This window comes from Oratosquilla oratoria, chromosome 28 (assembly GCF_046742065.1).
Source record: "Oratosquilla oratoria isolate Oo_2021 chromosome 28, ASM4674206v1, whole genome shotgun sequence".
NCBI lineage: Eukaryota > Metazoa > Arthropoda > Malacostraca > Stomatopoda > Squillidae > Oratosquilla > Oratosquilla oratoria.
The window spans coordinates 54,674,613-54,694,492 of record NC_134804.1 but is presented as its reverse complement, the minus strand read 5'-3'; the positions used below and the strand labels follow the sequence as shown (position 1 = coordinate 54,694,492).

The window sequence follows — 19,880 nt, the reverse complement described above, 5'->3', positions numbered from 1 at the left end:
TTCCTTCCGTGGTCCGAAGGATCAATGATGTCAAGTAAAACTGAGTTTGAAATCCTACATTTCGGACAGTGAACATGATGGATTTTAGTGTTTGAATCTTGTGACTCAAAACAATGGACATGGTGGTAAGCTAGACCATTTCTAAGCGTTTTCTTTTCCTGATTTTTCTTTTAGATTTTTTTTTGAACGAGGAAGTAATAATATTAATAAAAAAAAAAAAATCCTATACATTTTTAAGGACATTTGCTCTCTCCAAAATATTTTTTTCTAAACTTCTACACCTCCTTACCAACGACAATTTAAACGATTCTTATACACATTGGAAAATTCGTTCATATGTTTCCTAATACGTAGCTTTCGTCCAACTATTTTGTAATTTTTCTACAAAATAAGCCTGACCTTAAATTGCTTATATCTTACCTGTGCCTCCCTTTTCACCCCTAAAATAGTAACACTGATAAATAAAAACATATATAAATGAATAAATAAATGACTAGATAAATAGATTAATAAATAAATTAAGATAAGTAAAAGAACATTAATTAATAAATAAATATACAGATAAATGATATAATAAATAATTACATGAATAAGCAAATAAATAAATAGATAAAAAATAATTAAGCTAATATATGAATAGAAAATAAAATAAAATAAGATAAAAAATACCAAACCCACCCACATCACCCAGTGACCTGGCCCTCTCCCCCTCCCCTCCTCCACCTCCGTTGCAACCGCTTGACCGACCGAAGGTATAAGTAGAGGTAGCATGGCCAGGCGCCCGTCAGTGTACTTGCCGCTGTGGGAGTGGTGTGTCGTCGCTCGCCGGATCGACTAGCTTGACTGGAGGCGACACCAATACTGAAAAGAACTTTCCTATCCCGATTTCTGAGAAGGTGATCGAAAGTGTTAAATCGAAACGACAGAAGTATTAAGCAGTCTAAGCTACCTTACGACAATTGAGTGTAGTTGTACTACACAATTTTCCCCATTTTTTTTTTAATATACGACTACGGAAATGAGGATTAGTAGACGATAGTTATAGATGAACTCTGTTCAGTGATTTTGAATGTTGCTGTGGACTGAAGTTTTTATGTGCTTGTACGAAAGACGAAGAACATAATTGGAGCAGACCACTAGTCCTTGCAGAAACCGTACGTAAGTAGCACTTGAAACTTTCCGAGTATTAACCCTTTTTCGAGCAAGTCACACCTAATCCAGAATGTCATTCAGTATCCTGTTTCCGCTCCTCCATATCTACTAGAAGTTCTATTTTTTGGGGGGACAACAATGTGACAGTGAAGAGATGAAGTCATAGAGAGGGTAAACGAAGGTGATAATGATGATGATGATGCTGATTTTATTCGGACTCAATCATATATACAATAAAATACAATACATGTAAGACTCATATTATACATAGTAAATGTAATTGTATATCCGAGGATGGCACAGAAAGTCAAAAGACTTATTTCCACTGTGAGAAGGTAACACAGTAGGGAAACGGTAAAAAGTCCTAATATTTACCAACAGCTACATCCAACCACAGACAAATACAAACTACAGTCAACTCCCAATGAATTATTTTTTTTTTGTTAATATTGACATAGGTTAACTTGGCCACATTTCATAGCAAGTTTGAAAGCATTTGGCCGCGTCAGTATCGATATAATCAAGATCTTCGATACACCACCGACAACTCGGAACTCGATGCAACCTATGAGACGCCTTGTTAACCTAACCTAACCACATGTCATCGTGAATTGGGTGATAATCGGTTGTAGTTATCGGTAAATAGTACGACCGGAAGTTAAAAGTGATCTCTAGTCATAATAGAATGCTAAGTGACCCTGATCCGTAAGGGTGTCACTAAAATTCCTAAATTATTGACTGCATGTGCTTCATGTAGTCAGCACACCCGTACGACTGTCCTGTATCCTGTTTTGCTATGGACCAAATAGTCACCTGATAGTATTCTTTTTCTATAGTTTCTTGTTATTACAAAATTATTTTAAACAACGACAGTTATTCATTCATACCCATTTTTTCATTCAGTAGTTCATTCTGTTATTTTTCATCTTAAATATCATCGTTATTTCTTATCATCATTGGAAGTTTTGATTTGTGTAATTTTGTTTAATTGCGTACTTATCCATGTTTATCGAATTATTTATACATAATTATCTATTTTCTGTTTCTTTTTATTTTGTTTTTATCTTCATTGTAATCTATCTACTTCGATAAGTAACTTTTCGTTTATTTGTAAGTTTGAATAAGTATTTAATCATCCGATTATTTCACTTTATTTTAGTGTTACCGCTTCGAATTTCTAGCCGACAGTCAAAGATCAGTGATAATGACAACGATGATAAAATAATAATGATGATAATAGTAATAATAACTAATGATAATAGTAATAACAGTGATAATAATAATAATAATAATAATAATAATAATAATAATGATAATAACAATGATGAAAATAATGACTACTGTATAATGATAATGCTAACAAATGTACAAGTCTTGAATGTGAGTAGCAGCGACAAGATTAAGTATCATATGTTGTTTTACAAGTGCTACTCACCTAATGAAGCAAGCAGTTTTTATATGCTTCATGCTCCAACACCAACAAAGTAAAAGGTTTCAGGGAGGAAGTAAGGGCAGGGGGGGGGGAGTAAGCTGAGGTTATATTAAATAAAGTCAAAACATAAGAATAGAGGAGACTACAAGTGATCATGAGGCCTACACTAGGTAGTCCATTACCACCTATCATCCCCATCCATAAAGTTGTCTAACCTTTTCATAAAACAACCGATAGTTTCAGCGCTCACTACTACATGGTTTTTAAGTCTATTCCATTTGTTAACCACTCTCTAGGTAAACTACTTCTTGCCTATTTCCTTCTTAAGTAAATTTGTCCACCACCCTAATTAGGGAAATTAAATCGCAAAAGCTCACCAATGTTTCTTCCCACCAATACTTGACATCGTGGATTAATTATCCTTGCAAATGGCGGTAACCAGGCAGAGCCGGTTTAAGTTACGGAGTAGACAACCACAAACTTCTGGGTTTTTGGTAAATCTTCTAACCTTTCACAGAACCAGACCCCATGCTTACCGCAAGTTACCTGGAGAAGGATGATTCCTGTAAAACATACCCAGAAAATAATCTGATATATATATATATATATATACATATATATATATATATGTATATATATATATATAAATATACATATATATATATAAACATATATATATATAAACATATATATATATATATATAAATATTTATATATATATATATATTCATATATAAATATATATATAAATATATATATATATTTATATATATAAATATATATATATATATATATAAATATATATATATAAATATATATATATAAATATATATATATATATATATATAAATATATATATAAATGTATATATATAAATATATATATATATATATATATATATAAATATACATATAAATATATATATAAATATATATATAAAATATAGATATATATATATATAAATATATATATATATATATATATATATATATATATACATACATATATATATACTGACTGAAGAATGACATGTCAATGAAACGAATAGCAAAGATACTGCCATCCCAGGAAGAAGAAGAAGAAAAAAAAAAAGGAGGAAAGGGTCTGTTGGAGCGACATCTGGGCCACGTTCAGGAGGTGCGAAGGTGTGGGGGGATGGGGGGGGCTTTTTGCAGGTTGTGAGAGCACGCCAGGTTGCAGATCAGGAGCTGACTGTATCAGACAAGGGGTCCTTACGGAAGCCAGGTGCGCAGGCAGCCCACCAAGTTCTGCTTTGTCTCAGAAGGAGGAAATGTGCAAAAACTGGTTTACCAATAGAATGGTTAACGAATGGATTAGACTTACTAACCATGATGTAGTTAGTGAGCGCTGAAACTATCTGTTGGTTGTTTTAAGAAAAGGTTAGATCATTTCACGGATGGAGGTGATAGGTGGTAATGGACGTGGGACTGCGTGGTGTAAGCCCTAAAGTCTCTTGCAGTCTCCTCTATTATGTATAAGCGGAAGTCTTCTTCTCAAAGCTGAATAAAATCGCCTGGCGTCAAGTAGCAGAATAAAAGGAATAGTCACGGGTTTAAAAGGTCAAGACAAAGTTTTTTTTTTTTACATTGTACTTTATGTACATTATGATCACGTGTACACTGGTTACATTTCACGTGGAATGAGATCGTATTTTTTTCCAATAAAACTTTTAGTTATTTGGAACATACTTGAATGTAGGTATCTGAGATATCATCATCATCATCATCATCATTCTAAGCGATCATGTGTCACTCTGCTCCAACTAGCTCAAGCAAATTTTCTGGTCCCCTCTCTCCACTATATAAATAAAGAAGAAAATAATATGAAAAAGATAAGATGAGAAATAGGAGATGTATAGATTAATTATCAGATACGAAAAGCACGAGCACCATAGAAGAGGCGAAGAAGTTTGCAGGAGTAGGTCGGTGTCACAAACGTTCCTGTGAAGGGTGCACGGGTTGCCCAGTAGTTATGGATGTTTGGTGGTGGACTGGGCTCTCCCTCAAAGTTGTTGTTGTTGGGGAGGCTTGGATCTCAAGACGCCTTCCTGCCCAATTTGGCAAAAACCGTCTCCCCGAAGGACGGTGCCTTGCTGAAGGCGCGCGGAAATACATTTTCTTTTAGTCATTATCAACAGCCTAATTGGAACCACCTTTGCATTCCTATTCTCATTCAAATGAAACCGGTGGAATTGGGGAGAACGTTAAATACTTCGATTTTTGTTAATAGAAACATCTCCCACGTACCTGAACTGTGGGGTAGGAACATCAATGGCAGCAGGAGTGGGCAAAAAGGAATCTTTCCCTTGCAGGAATGCGGTACGCGTCCTAGGACAATAGGGAGTCTCTGGTTACAGGCATATAGGATCTAATCCTATGAACGAGGAGCCCTTCACATTAAGTTTCATGACACTGACGTATCAGTTTCTAGGATCCCAAGGTTAGGGTAAGGTGGCGGCACACTAGGGTAGCATGCTACTTGCTTTTGCTTCTTCGTTTGAGTACCAAAGACTTCGGTTACAATGTTCTAGACTTACGTAAGGACATGCCAACAATGTGTCTAACATTCGTATTCTAGGTTTAACTTCTCTTAGTCCGACATTCAGCTTCTCATTTTATGACGCAAGAGATGACATTTGGAAATCTGAAAAACAAAAGATCGTCACCGAAGTCGTTTCTACTCAAACGAAGTAGCAAAAGCAAGTAGCATGCTAGTGAGAAGTGCCGAGTGTGCCGCCTCCTTTAGTTAAAAAGACAAAAGGTGAGGTTGGGCCGAGTCGGCTCGTGTGGAATAAATGAGTGGGTATGTTCGTCACGAATTCGCGTTGGGAAAACAATTTAAACACATTGGGACAAGTATATATATTTTTTACAGTCAAAATAATAATAAAGTCGAATATACTTTTTCGAAGAAGTAACAAGGTCCCTTACAATCGTTTACGACAATCAATTCCCTTTTTTTTCTTAATCTTATAAAGAAAAGCAATGTACCTACTCAGGTGTCGCGCAATTGCATGTCAGAGAAACGCATATTTTCAGTTTGCAACTTGTGCAGTCTGCGTGCATAAAGTGCAGGTCCGGTGTGCAGGCGAAAGTGCAGGTTGTTGGGTCTGCAGGCCATCTGGTGGAGGTCGGTTTGCATCCTTTGCTAAACACCTTGGACATGAAGCCCCACAAGATGAAGAGGAAGAAGAAGAAGAAGAAGAAGAGGAGGAGAGGAGGTGGCGGGCGTATGTCCTTTGCGTATAAACACATTCGGGAAACCAATTGGATATTTCATACACACACACACATACACACGCACACACACACACACACACACACACACACGCACACATACACGCACACACACACACACACACACACACACACACACACACACACACACACACACACACACACACACACACAGTGGTAGAGTTTCCGGCTGCCACTACGGCGGTCCGGGTTTGAATCCCGCCCAGAGCTGAAATAATTTCAGTATCTCTGCGCTGCGAGTCGTTACTCCAACTCTCGTGGTCGGGGAGTTGGGTGTGTGTATGTGCGTGAAAGGTCACAGTATTACCCATAGATCGGTCATATACGAGTTCTGAGCTCTCTTTCGGGAAGGAAATAGCAGTCGATCACGAGTCCAGAGCGTGATCCAAGACCATGGTGAATCACACACAAACGTCCTTCAAGGACAATGGGGGTTCGAGTATAACCTTAGTTCGAGTGTGATATCGAGTTCGATGCACTAGGAGACCACCCTAAGCGATGCCTGGGTGGAAGTTTGATGTTATGAGATAATAAATCAATTCTGAATTGATCCAAAGAAGTCCTGCCCAACAATTTGGCCCGAAGTACTCTTAGGAGCTCCAAACGATCACAGCACGTTACACGCTCGACCACCACCACCCTCGTCCTCGTCTGAGTTTGAGGTTCGAGTACGACCAGAGCTCGGGTATGGGGAGAAAGCTCAGACTCGGGTGGAGTACGAGTGATAAGTTCATCCTGTCGCACTCCAAGGATGAGGTTCCTAAGTCATGTATTCACTCGAGGACGAGGTACAGCCTCGCTTTAAGGATCAGGCAAAAGGGGAAGTTCCTAACTGACGGCGAGGAACAAGTGTGACCAGGTATGCGTCATCGTATTTTCGAGGATGAGGCACAAGGAGGGCTAAGAATAATTGTGAAGTTGTATTTCAAAAGACAAACAATTACGATTCCTTGAAAATTTCACACACGGATTTCAGACACATACATAACTTTCTTCTATAGGAATGTGAAAGTTCCATTTTCGATTTATACTAAAAATAAATCTTCTAGTGTGACGTTGCAAGGCCCAGGGACGTTAAACACGTGTGCGAGCTGCATCAGAATGACATTTTTATGAGAACCGGTGCAGCTCGACGAAGCGTGGGTCTGAAAGGAACTGCGAAGTCTAACGCAAGGTTCTGTGGTGTCCACGCGGTTCCTCTCTGCGTCTTGCAATACTTGCAATGCACAGGAACCAGGCTCTCTCTCTCCTCTCTCCTCTCTCTCTCATGGATGGGGATGACAGGTGGTGATGGATATGGAGCTGCTTAGAGTAGGCCTTATGGTCTCTTGCAGTCTCCCTCATTCTTATGTTCTTATGTTCTCTTTCCCTCTCTCTCTCTCTCTCTCTCTCTCTCTCTCTCTCTCTCTCTCTCTCTCTCTCTCCCTCCCAGGGCCTTCATCGGAAAGGTCACGGTGATTTGTCTCTTCGTGATTTGAGTTCGAAACTGTTTATTCCTTTACTGTACCATGTGCCAAACGACTTGACCGTATGCCTCTGCATGCGTCTGGTCTGCTTGCCAATCTCTCTCTCTCTCTCTCTCTCTCACTCTCTCTCTTTCTCTGTCACTGAATTTATTTGATGTCGGGTATGTTTATATGCGTACGTGTGCATGTGGAGTGTCTTCAAATTATTCATCACTCAAGCCTTTTTGTCTGTTTGGGTGGCTGTCTGTCTCTCTTTCTCTTTCTCTCTCACACACACACATACGCACACGCACGGTGTCGCACACACACTGCCACACTCAATAGAGAGAGAGAGAGAGAGAGAGAGAGAGAGAGAGAGAGAGAGAGAGAGAGAGAGAGAGAGAGAGAGAGAGAGAGAGAGAGTCCATTGAACGAGAAAACCAACAAGAACCAAACAAGTGTGTGGCGGCAAAGAAGTAAAAGAAGAATATTACTACAACTAGACGACGGCCAAGGAGACAAAAGTTGAGCTACGTGCGCGCAGGCACACGCGCGCACACACACACACACACACACACACACACACACACACACACACACACACACACACACACACACACGCGCGCGCGCATACTCTTTCTCTCTCTCTCCCTCTCTATCTACCTCTACTTATCTATTTATTTATCTCTATCTGCCTGTCTATTTATCTCTAACTACCTATCTATATATCTACCTATCTCTCACATATATTTATCTATCTATGCATACATGCATTTATCATACACATACAAATATATACGTGTGTGTGCTTCTCTCTCACACACAGAAATGTATGCGTGTGTATGTATGTGTGTGTGTGTGTGTGTACGTGTGTGTACGTATGTGTATGAGTGCGCGCGCGTGTCTTTGTGTGTTCGCATGTTTGAATGTAAGTAGAGAAGTAACATGACTTTTATTTAAAAAAGACTTACTACTCCGAATATTTGCAATCGACGCACACGCCAACTACTGCTTCATTGTTATACACACCAAAAAAAAAAAATTGTTAGTTACATAACAAAGGAAAACAGATTGCTTAGCTTTGTCAAGGCAGGAAATGAAAGATTATATGGATCAGCTGGCGTATACCTTGAGAAATCCTGAAAACCAGTTGTGGAATTTACATAAGAACATAAGAATGAAGAAGAATGCAAGAGACCATAAGGCTTACACTAGGCAGTTTCATATTCATGACCACGTATCATCCCCATCCATACTGATATCTAACTTTCTCTTGAAACAACCGATAGTTTCAGCGCTCACTACTAGATGGTTACTAAGTCTATTTCCATTCATTAACCACTCTACTGGTAAACCAGTTTTTGCCTATTTCCTTCTTAAATCTAAATTGTCCAATTCAAGTCCATTACTACGAGTCTTGTCCTTCTGTATTAATATGATGACCTTGTCTGCATCACCCTTGTTCAAGCCCTTGACCAATTTCAAGGCCTCTATTTGATCACCCCGCACTCTGCGTCTTTCCAGAGAGTGCAAGTTAAGGTGCCTAAGCCTCTCTTCGTAAGGTAAATTTCTGAGCCCATGTACCGTTTTGGTCATTCTCCTCTGTACTGATTCTAGTGAATTAATACGGAGTTGTGTGCCTCTTAGTTGTGTAATTCTTACTCATAAATTAGTCATGTTTAGTGCAGGAAGTGGCTTGAAACGGAGGAATTGACCACAAGAGCATAAATGTAATGAGTAAATAAATGTTTTTTATTAGATACTTGTTTGGTGAGAGTAGAAATGGTGGATCCCCCAGTGTCCATTTTTGCTTGTGTGTTTAACTAACGGTAGCATACAGGAAGGGAGCAACGCTCGTGGAGACCCGTGCGTGAGTTCATGTGTGAGTGCGTGCGTGCGCGCGTGTGTTTGTGTGTGCGTTTGTGTATGTGTATCTGTTCATCTGTGTCTTTGTGTGTGTATCTCCACATACCCAAAAGAACGAGACGACAGTTAGCAAGATCCTTCGCCAGCTAATTAGACTCATGTCAACTCACACCTTCATACCACGTGAGTTCATACTCACGGCGCCACACAAAACCGCGGGGTCTCACGGTCTTTCTCACGCCACGGAGCGGCGCGACGCGGTGCCCCGTCTTCACACTCACTGCGTGCAAACCAGTCAGGACGAAGTGAAACAAGAGCTTGACGCTGTGAAGTCGACTTTGCCAAAGTCTAGTTCACTTAATAGGTGGAGATATGTGCATGTATATGTATGTGTTTATGTATGTGTATGTGTATTTGTGTATGCATGTGCAAATGTATGTATATGTGTATATGTATATGCATGTGCAAATGTATGTGTATGTGTATATGTATATGCATGCGCAAATGTATGTGTATGTGTATATGTATATACATGCGCAAATATGTGTATGTGTATATGTATATGCATGCGCAAATGTATGTTTATGTCTATATATATATGCATGCGCAAATGTATGTGTATGTATATCTATATGCATGTATATGAATATGTATGTGTATATATATGTGTATATGTATTATGCATACGTATATGTATACGTATGTGTATACATACGGACGATGCCACGTCTAGGCCATTTCACTCAGTAGAGTTTTTATCAATTTTTGTTTTAGTTATGTATTTATTTTATTTATTTATTTATTATGTATTTATTCATTTATTCATTTCTAGCTGACGGGGTGATGGATGGTTTCTCTGGACGGACTCTGTCTGTCTCTCCAACTCTCTCATTACTGATTCAAACAATAAAACTCTCTTCCGCTCTCTTCTGACGTCACGACCTCTCTCCTCAGCGAGGCCCGACTCTTGGATGTTCAATCAAATCTTTTGGCGCCAAAGTTGCTGGCGACCGCGGCGCTGAAGGGGTCGACGCGTCATGAGTCAGGAGTTCCCTGGAGGGAGCGTCTGCCAGGGAAGTGGAGGAGGTGGTGGAGTGTGGAGGAGGAATGTGGAGGAGAAGGTGGAGGAATGCAGAGTGGGGAGAGTGAAGTCTCGGTGGAGTGTTATATCAAGTGCAGGTCTATTGCGTAAGTTTTGCCACTTCAAGACTGAGAGAGGAGTTTGGACTGATGAACAGTCAGAACACACACACATTGTGTGTATATATATATATATATGTGTGTGTGTGTGTGTGTGTGTGTGTGTTGACGTAAGTGAGAGTGGGAAACACAGGAGTCTTAATCTGAGCTTATTCCTGACTAGTTCCGCAGGTATGCTTTCTCAAAGGAATGGTGTACATAATCTGCGCGCGCGCGCGCGTGTGTGTGTGTCTGGGCTGTAAGACTTGCCACAAGGCAAGGACACTACCGCCTGCGCCGTGTGGGATGTCCAAAAGGATGATCTAAAAGCTGTTTAATTCAGCTGCCGCATCTCCATGTACATATGTATATATTTATCTATATATATATACATTATATATATATATATATATATATGTATATATATATATATACACATTATATATATGTATATATATATATATATCATTATGACCGCGATTACAGAGAAAGGTTTGATTCGTTACCACGATGTTGGACATACGCTGAGTTATTAAGATTATTTTTGAAACTGAGTTATCAAGATGATTTGTGTAAAGGTTGTCTAAGTGTTTGAAAGGACTTGTGTGCTTTAATTCTGTCTGCCGGCAGGCGATTTAAATCAAGGGAATGATACTTCCGGTACTGACGGTGACGGCCATATTGGTTTGGGTATTTCTTCCTGCCGTGTGGTGATTAAAATCGGATGGCGGCAGCCATAAGAAAATCAGAAGACATCACCATCGTATCAGTGTTTAATGAAAACAATTTGAGTGAAAATACATTTTATCTATAGATCTCGAAGAGCGAAAAAACAAGAAGTAAAAGAAGAACACAAGAAAAAAAAAGACAACGGATGTTTGCAAACTCAATGCAAACCTACATAGCATGACTTGGCATCGAGTCCTCAGCCAGACAGCGTTAATTGGTAAGAAGTATTGGTACCTCGGTGGGGTTGGGAGGTTGGGGGGGAGATAGAGATAATGTATTTATCGAAGGCGCCCAACATGCTCCACACAGATGCCGGTTTGTTAGAATCGTGAGGAGGGGGAGGAAGAGGAGGAAGACGAAAAGGAGGAGGAGGAGGAGGAGGTGGATGTTGAGTTGGAGGTCGCTAGGGGCACCTTGGTGTGGAGGGGGAGAGGAGAGAAGCGTGAGGAGTAGGAAGATGAGAAGGAAGAGGAGAGGTGGAGGTGGAGGAGGAGGAGGAAGTGGAGCAGCAGGAAGAGGAAGTGGAGGGTGAGGATGAGCAGAAGGTGGAGGAGGAGGAATAGGAGGTTGGAGGAAGAAGAGGGTGAAGGAGGAGGAGGAGGAGGGTGGAGGAGGAGAAAGACGATGATGAGGTATGTTACGCGAGTCCACAAAGGGAACCTTAGTGTGGAGGGGAAGAGATCATCGTTCGAAGACTGCTCAGCACCGAGGGCACAGGTGGCTGCGACGAACAGCGGGACGACTTTCTGCCGTGAGGTGAGGTGAGGTGCCCTGGCTTGGAGTGAGTGAAGGAGTGAGAAAGTGAGTGAAAGATATTTTGTTGCACAAAGTTTGGGCGGGAATGTGTGTGTGTGTGTATGTGTGTGTGTGTATGTGTGTGTGTGTGTGTGTGTGTGTGTGTGTGTATTCACCTTGGTCTTTTGGATCACGTGTTGGACTCGTGATCGACAGCTATTTCCCTCCCGGAAGAGAGCTCAGAGCTCGTATGACCGATCTATGGGTAATGCTATGACTTTTCACACACACACACCCCTAACTCCCCGCCCACGAGAGTCAGAGTAACGACCCGAAGCACAGCGATACCGAAATAATTTCGGTATGTGTGTATGTGTGTGTGTGTGTGTGTGTGTGTGTGTGTGTGTGTGTGTGTGTGTGTGTGAGTGTGTGAGAGAGAGAGAGAGAGAGAGAGAGAGAGAGAGAGAGAGAGAGAGAGAGGTATTCAGACAATATTAAACTTGCACTGACATATAACCAAAATGTCAGACAAGAAGATTGTGAAGTGACTTACCAATCAACAACGGGGAATGGAAGTGGATATGGAGGGATATTTCCTCCATGGAGGTGGAAGGGAGTGTGGAGTGGGAGGGGGAGGGGGCGGTTGTCTTCGCTGAGCTGGGAAAGAAACCCTTGTGAAGCGACATGACGTCAGCAATCAAACCTTAACTTGATGTGACGTCATCAGTCAAACTTTAGACGATATGACGTCAGCAACCAAACTTTGAGACGACATGACGTCGTGTCGCCTTTGCAGACGTGTTAGCAGAGCGGCTGTCGTGTTTTTTTCATAATTAGGGTTTTGTTATGTTCCATTGTGATGTCGGCCTCACACCAGTCCCTGTCTTGTAGGTAATCCCTCCCTTATCCGAACAACTTCTCTGTTGTTCGCCAACCAGTGAACGTTAGCCGTATAATGGAGATGATAATTCCCGAACCTTTGGTGCCAATATGACTGAAATCGCTTGTGCTTGTGCGCTTTGCTATCTGCATCGTCTTCATCCTTTCGCGTACAATTCGACACAGGAATGGGAGGTATTATTGTATTTGCTAAATAGGACGATTTTTCTCTGTGGAATTTGTGGATTGCAACGAAATGGAATCTAAGAAAGATGTACATGCGTATAAATATCTTCACGTTGTTCCATTAAAAATCACATCCGTATAAGAGGGTGGGGTCTGTAGCCTGTTCATTTTAAAAGATGAATATTTGGATATCTTGAATCTTAGAACAGGTTTAGTCATAACTGCAGCAAAACCTGTTCTAACAGCCAAACGCTAAGAAAGGTTGTCAGATATGAAGATGAATGTCTTAAAAAAGGTTCTCCCTTATAGTTGAGATATGTTGTTGTTACATACGAATATACCATATGAAATAGCTTTGCCTACGAGATTCGAATCGAGAGGTATTATAGTCTATGCGCTCCAAGGAGTCCGTTCAGGATGTGGCATAAGTAGTGATAAATCAACCTTAGACATGCCTCTCTTATTTCCTACCTATGTGCTATTTTATTTTTTTCCTTTATATATTCTGCATATAGTAAATGAAGCTTTATAGTACAACGAGTATCATCACTTTTTAGGATTGTAACAAAAAACGATTACCTATCGCCCACCCCACCTGTCTCACCTGTGACACCTCGGCAACGTGGCAACGTGGGAAGGAAAAAACGCTGGTGCCACGTGTCACAGAATTTATTCAAATCGTTCTTATAATCCTAAAAAAGTTATACCTTTTGTGCTACACAGTTTTATTATATACAGAATAAAAAAGAACATTTTCAAATAGCACATAGATGGGAAATATGAGAAGCATATACTAAGCTTGATTTGGCAAAATGGATCACGGCGTATGCCACACCCTGAACGGACTCCTTGGAGCGCACAGACTATAGACCAACATGAACCTAGATCGCTACCAACCGCACCACGGAGACCATTTGGTCCTTTGACATCGAACTGTCGATGGGAGTATATGTAAATAAACTTTTCTAAAATTATCATGATAATCAAACAAAATATTTTTGCCCAATTAACAACGAACAACGAAAGGTCCTAAATTAGACCAAGACTGACGGAGGTACTAGGCAGATGGCACTAGACTCACTAGAGAAAGACAAGTGGTAGTAAGTACAAAATGCGAGGCACATAGTGAGAGGAAGATGAAGGCATGAGGCACACCATGCTAAACAGGGTCAAGAGATAAGAGGCATGTTGTGGGAGGTAATACATTGGTAACATATGCTTTCTTAGTAGGTAGGAGGCATAGCGGAATGGGTGATGTAGGAGATAGAATGGTAAGAGATACTATCTGCAAGGAGGTAGCCGATGTAGGTGGGCAAATAAAGAACAGCATAAGAGATACATTGTAAGTTGGATGTGGTCGGGACAGGAGGTAGGAGGCAAAGACAAAAAGAGAATTAGGTGAAAGGTGCCTTAGCCAGAACATTTGTTTGGTTGATCAAGTCTGAAATGTTAAAAGATCACTTGATTCCGGTCCATGGGTTTTGCAATTCCTATCGGGACGTAAGAATTGACGCACCACCCCTACACGCACACATATACATCTACACACACACAGAAAAACACACACACGGATCCATCCACCCGCTCACATGCACACAAACACCCATACACACACAAACGCACAATCTATATAACAAAGGGCTTCTTACCCCATATAAGGGGGGTAGCTAACCAAGCCACGCACGCACGCACCCGCCCTTCACCCGTCCCATATCCCTTTCTATCTTGGCTCTTTGTGGATGAGGGGCCATCCCTGTCACCCGCCCACTGCCTGGGTCAGAAGCAGTGCAACAAGACACAGTGACAACAACAACAAAGACCACACACACACATACACACACGCACACGCGCACTATTCAGCCAGTATATGTTATATTTTACATTGTTTTCAATCTAATAATAATAGCAGAAGAGGCACCTCGGTGTCAAGAGGTGGCAACCGCTTGACAAGGTGGTAACCAGAGCAAATATTCGTCACCAGCTTCAGTTTCACGGGAGGAAAAAGAGCTGTAGATACCAAGTAGTGGACTTTATTACTATGTTACTAGAAATACTAAAAACCAGTTACCACTAAACCGTATAACTATAGCTATAACCACTACTAGCATTACCGCTACTAATACAATTATTACTCCTGTTACTAATACCATCACAACCACTAATCCATCTGTTACTACTATTACCATTATGATTACTACGGCAACTCAAAGCACCACTGTCCTCACGGGTAATGGTAATGCTACTGGTACTACGTGTCACACACACACACACACACACACACACACACACACACACACACACACACACACACACACACACACACACACACACACACACACACACACACACACACACACACACACACACACACACACACACACACACACACACACACACACACACACACACACACACACACACACATACAAACACACACACAGTAACGCACGCGTACACGTGTATCACACCCCGCATCCTGTTCTTCTTCAGGAGGCGAGATGTGTATCTTTACTGAAGCAATCAGACCAGGACTACTTTCGCTGTCTGATGGATCTGGCCGAGTCTGCCATGGGCCGGCCGGCCGGCTGGCCGGCTGGCTGGCTGGTGACGTCAAAGGTGCCTAGTTCACTGCTTGCTTGCCTCTATCTTTCTTTCTTTCTTTCGTCTTGATCTCCTTCCTTTTGTTTTTCTGTGTCTTTCTTTCGTTTTTTATCTGTCTGCCTGTTTATCTGTCTTTCATTCTCTGTTTCTCTCCCTCCCTTTCTTTCTTAAAATCTATCGAAAGTTCTGCGTCAACTTTTGTAAATTGATCAATCTGACGAAGGCACATGCGACGCGTGTGTGTGCTTGTGCTTGTGAGCGACGCCCACACGCCTCTGTGGGACAGATGGTAAGTTCCTTCCCCCATCTGCAAGGGGGCACAGATGGTGTCTCGCATTGCCTTCAACAGAATGACGAGACTTGCTGCTATGATTTGCAACATTTTATGAATCATTCTTTGGCAAATATTTTCATGCAATGATGCAATCCACGTGGAATTCTGTTTGCAAATAATATGCAAACGCACATGAACAGATACACGCACGTACACACACACGCCTTGCTGGCGTAGAGGTTAGCGTCTGGGGTACTCATGATGTAGTCCCGAGTTCGTGCCAAGCTCGTGGCGTGAGAGCTTTCACAAGTACCGCAAGTCGGTACTGCATGTGGTGTGTGCAAAGTTACAGCATGACCCACAGATCGGCCTAGTTGAAGTCTGAACTCTCATCCGGGAGGGGTAATAGCTGTCGATCACGAATTTGGCACGTGGTCCAGGACTGAGGTGGTGATTTACATAAGGTGGTTTTGACTCAGATCGTCGAGTCGATACATAAAATTATAAATGAAAGGAAATTCAGAATTTTGGGTTGCACCAGCTTTGCCTGATGTGTTAGGACAGCTGGGACATGTGACAATCACAGGCGATCAAACCAGCCCTCATTATCATTGTGTCGTATGTCAACAGCCTAAGTTGTCACCTAGCTATGAATAGAGCCTAATTGGATGACAGGATGGATGTCAAGCGATGAAAAAAAACAGGAAAACTATGATTGATTTTTTTGTGTGTAATCGCCCAACAATTTCTTTATTTTTGTTTTGTTATGTCTTTTATTACCGCTTAGAGTTGAAGATAAATCTTAAACTATAAATTTCATATCTTACTGTGAGACTGTCACTGAATGAAATAGCTTGTGGCAGGTTTTGAGGAAATGAAACACACACACACACACACACACACACACACACACACGACTCGGTGGCGCGGTTGATAGAGTACTGGACTGCCAGTACGGAGGTGCGGCAGTACCTGGTTCGAATCCTGCCCAGGGCCGAAATTATTTCGGTATCGCTGCGCTTCAGGTCGTTACTCCGACTCTCGTGGGTGGGGAGTTGGGTGTGTGTGTGTGTGTGTGTAAGGTCATACGAGCTCTGAGCTCTCTTCCGGGAGGGAAATAGCTGTCGATCACGAGTCCAACACGTGATCCAAAGACCAAGGTGAATACACACACACACACACACACACACACACACACACACACAAACACACACACACACATTGGAAAATAAGGAGACAAATTCCAAGCCTGTTATGATATATTGGAGAGTAAGAGACGGGACCCCTCGAACGTTGCTTATTTCCTGTATACTAAGATTAGGTAGATACAATGAAGGGTACACGCGCGCACACACACACACACACACACACACACACACACACACACACACACACACACACACACACACACACACACACACACACACACACACACACACACACACACATTCAAACACACACACGACACGACTGACAGTCACATACCTGAAGAACAGAGAGCACTTGATCCTGTCCGCCCGCCCGCCGGCCCCCGAACGCATCCAGGCAACAGACAACAGGACAAGGGTGGAGATCAGCGTGATCGACGGGGTGCGAAGCAAGAGTGAGAGAGAGAGAGAGAGAGAGAGAGAGAGAGAGAGAGAGAGAGAGAGAGAGAGAGAGAGAGGGAGAGAGAAAGAGAGGGAGGGAGGGAGAGAGAGAGAGAGAGAAGGAGGGAGAGGAGAGAGAGAAGGAGGGAGAGGAGAGAGAGAAGGATATATATACATATGTGTGTGTGTGTGTGTGTGCGTGTGTGTGTGTGTGTGTGTGTGCGTGTGTGTGTATGTGTGTGCGTGTGTATGTGTTGATCCATTATTACCCTCATCCCTGCTGTACTCTTGTACACAATCGATATATTGCCATTATGAATTATTACGTAATAAGGAAGTCTAATATTTTATTATCACATTGCGGCAAGGGACCAAGGAAACTACACTCCTCTGAGTAAGAAGGACTGTATTTGATCCGACGGCGTAATTTTTTTTCTCTTTTTCCTAAACATCATTCCAGCAATTCATAAGTGTTATTGTTGTTATTTGTGGTTAGGATGTAAGGGTGGGAGGGGGTGGGTATAGGGTGGGGGGGGGATGGGATGAATACTTGTGGTTGACTGCTTGCCGGCCACTCCCGCCGTTTTCTCGGAGCGAAATTCGATCCATTTCCTCCGCGTGTGTTGCCATTTATCTTGTGATATGACAGTCATGCACCAATTTGAGAATTGCAAACTTGATGAGTCCGGGAGAGGCGAGTCGTCGTCTTAAGTGTGACACGCGGGCAAAAAGTAGATTTTTGTCGGCTTCTACGAAGATGGTGTCTCGACATGCATCCCAGTGCCAGGGAGAATTCGCTCAACAAAGTAAAGTATTTTAGGTCCATACGGAGTTTCGAACGAAGCCGTGTTGCGAATAAAGTCGTTTGGGAATTGTGTTACCATAATAATGGGAAAAGACAAACGATTTATTACAACTGTAACGAAGGCGAGTTGATGGACGAAATAGTCGTGACAGCTGGCGGTTTTGCGCTCGTGTGAAGATAACTTGAAGCGACGTTTTGACTAAATTGATGACGACTTGTGAGCAACGAATTTGCAACATCGATTTTCTGTTGTAGAAGAATGTTAAAATCTCGTAGAATTTTGTTTTTAGGTGCTGTATTTGTGCAGATCTGCTCATATTTTCATATTTGATATTTATTGACTTCGCCATTTTGGTCAGTTCGATACCTTTGACCGTTAAACAAACCGACATGACGTCATACTGGATTCATACAAATGTCGACAACGTTGCATAGCTTCTACGATCAATGTCTCCATTGACTCATGGTATATAATAATTTTCTCTGGCTGTTTCCTCTAGAATAGCAAGGTGAGACGAACTATATAAGGAAGAACAGGAAAAAAATGCAATTATTCTGTGATATTTCCTTTAAGCCAGGTGAAATCGACTATTTCAGTTGAGCTCTTTAATGTGGTCTGATACTTTAATGATGATGTTCTTACTAATGCCAGAAGATTTAAGCTGAAAGGCGTCGTGTAATCGCATTTGACACACGCCAGCACAGATAAACGCAAATTTTTAACTCTTTAGCAACGCCTAAAACACAAGAAAAAATCTTGGCAACTCTTTACAACTTCTCCGAAGGCGAATGACATTGTCTGAACGACTTTGCAGAACGAGATTATCAAACTTAACACTTGACCGGAAAGGGACTGGGGTGGCCCATTGATACCATATGGGGACGTGAAACACATGATTTACAGCCGCAACAACTTTTCTTATCAAATATATTTACGGGAGATGTCAAGATAGGTTACGTCTGCGGTAGCTGATGTCGTCTGCATATATAATGTTTTTTCCCGCCTCGTCATACAACGCGCGCGACTCGAGACGACAAAGGAAGTTATTTGTTTTTCTCTCCTTCCGAATCTTGGTTTTATAGCTCTTGAAATTCATATAAAAACCTGCCATAACATGTCTGCTCGTGTATCACACAGGATGATGCTATACAATCGAATTAGGAGTGAGTTTTTTCGTCGTTTTTTTATTTTGTTTTGAAATGCTAATGCCGGGGAGTGACGGTTGGTGCTTTGTTCAAACTGTCAGATACGTAATTTGAGAAATATAATGAATTATAGAAACAATAAATAATAAAGGGATGATACAATTAGTACAATCCAAAGAACCAATATAAAACAGCATTACAGAAAATATTTTCATGAAATTGATCTGCTGATGTTGATCCTTAGAGTATGTTTTTTGCTCATATTTCTCAGGTATTGTCTCGTAAGTCGGTTCAAACGTTCATGGGAAGTGTGAATTTTTAATTTTATACCAACATGGCTTTCTCTTCTGTTTGCTGATGTATGCAAAAATTACATCTTCATCAAATACTTTCCGGGGATGAATTTGGTCAAGATGTAAAACTGGAAAATATCTAACCAAGATACTCTTTAAGATCTGTCGTAATACTCTTCCACATTCTTCTCACAATATACCTGTAGTTGTTGACCTACTGAACGATACGTAAATAATGCCGATCTACGTAATTCATTAATTCTACTTAGTCAATGGATATTATAAAAATAT

The 19,880-nt window shown here is 41.3% G+C and overlaps 1 protein-coding gene across 1 annotated transcript in view; it reads left to right on the top strand.

Moving 5' to 3' along the window:
* The first annotated feature begins 802 nt into the window (after positions 1 to 802).
* Positions 803 to 19,880, top strand: part of LOC143040422 (facilitated trehalose transporter Tret1-like) — a 69,430-nt gene continuing 50,352 nt past the window's right edge. Inside the window, exon 1 of the mRNA XM_076211503.1 lies at positions 803 to 1,158. The gene's annotated coding sequence lies outside the window, so the exon portion shown is untranslated. The remainder of the gene's footprint in view (positions 1,159 to 19,880) is intronic.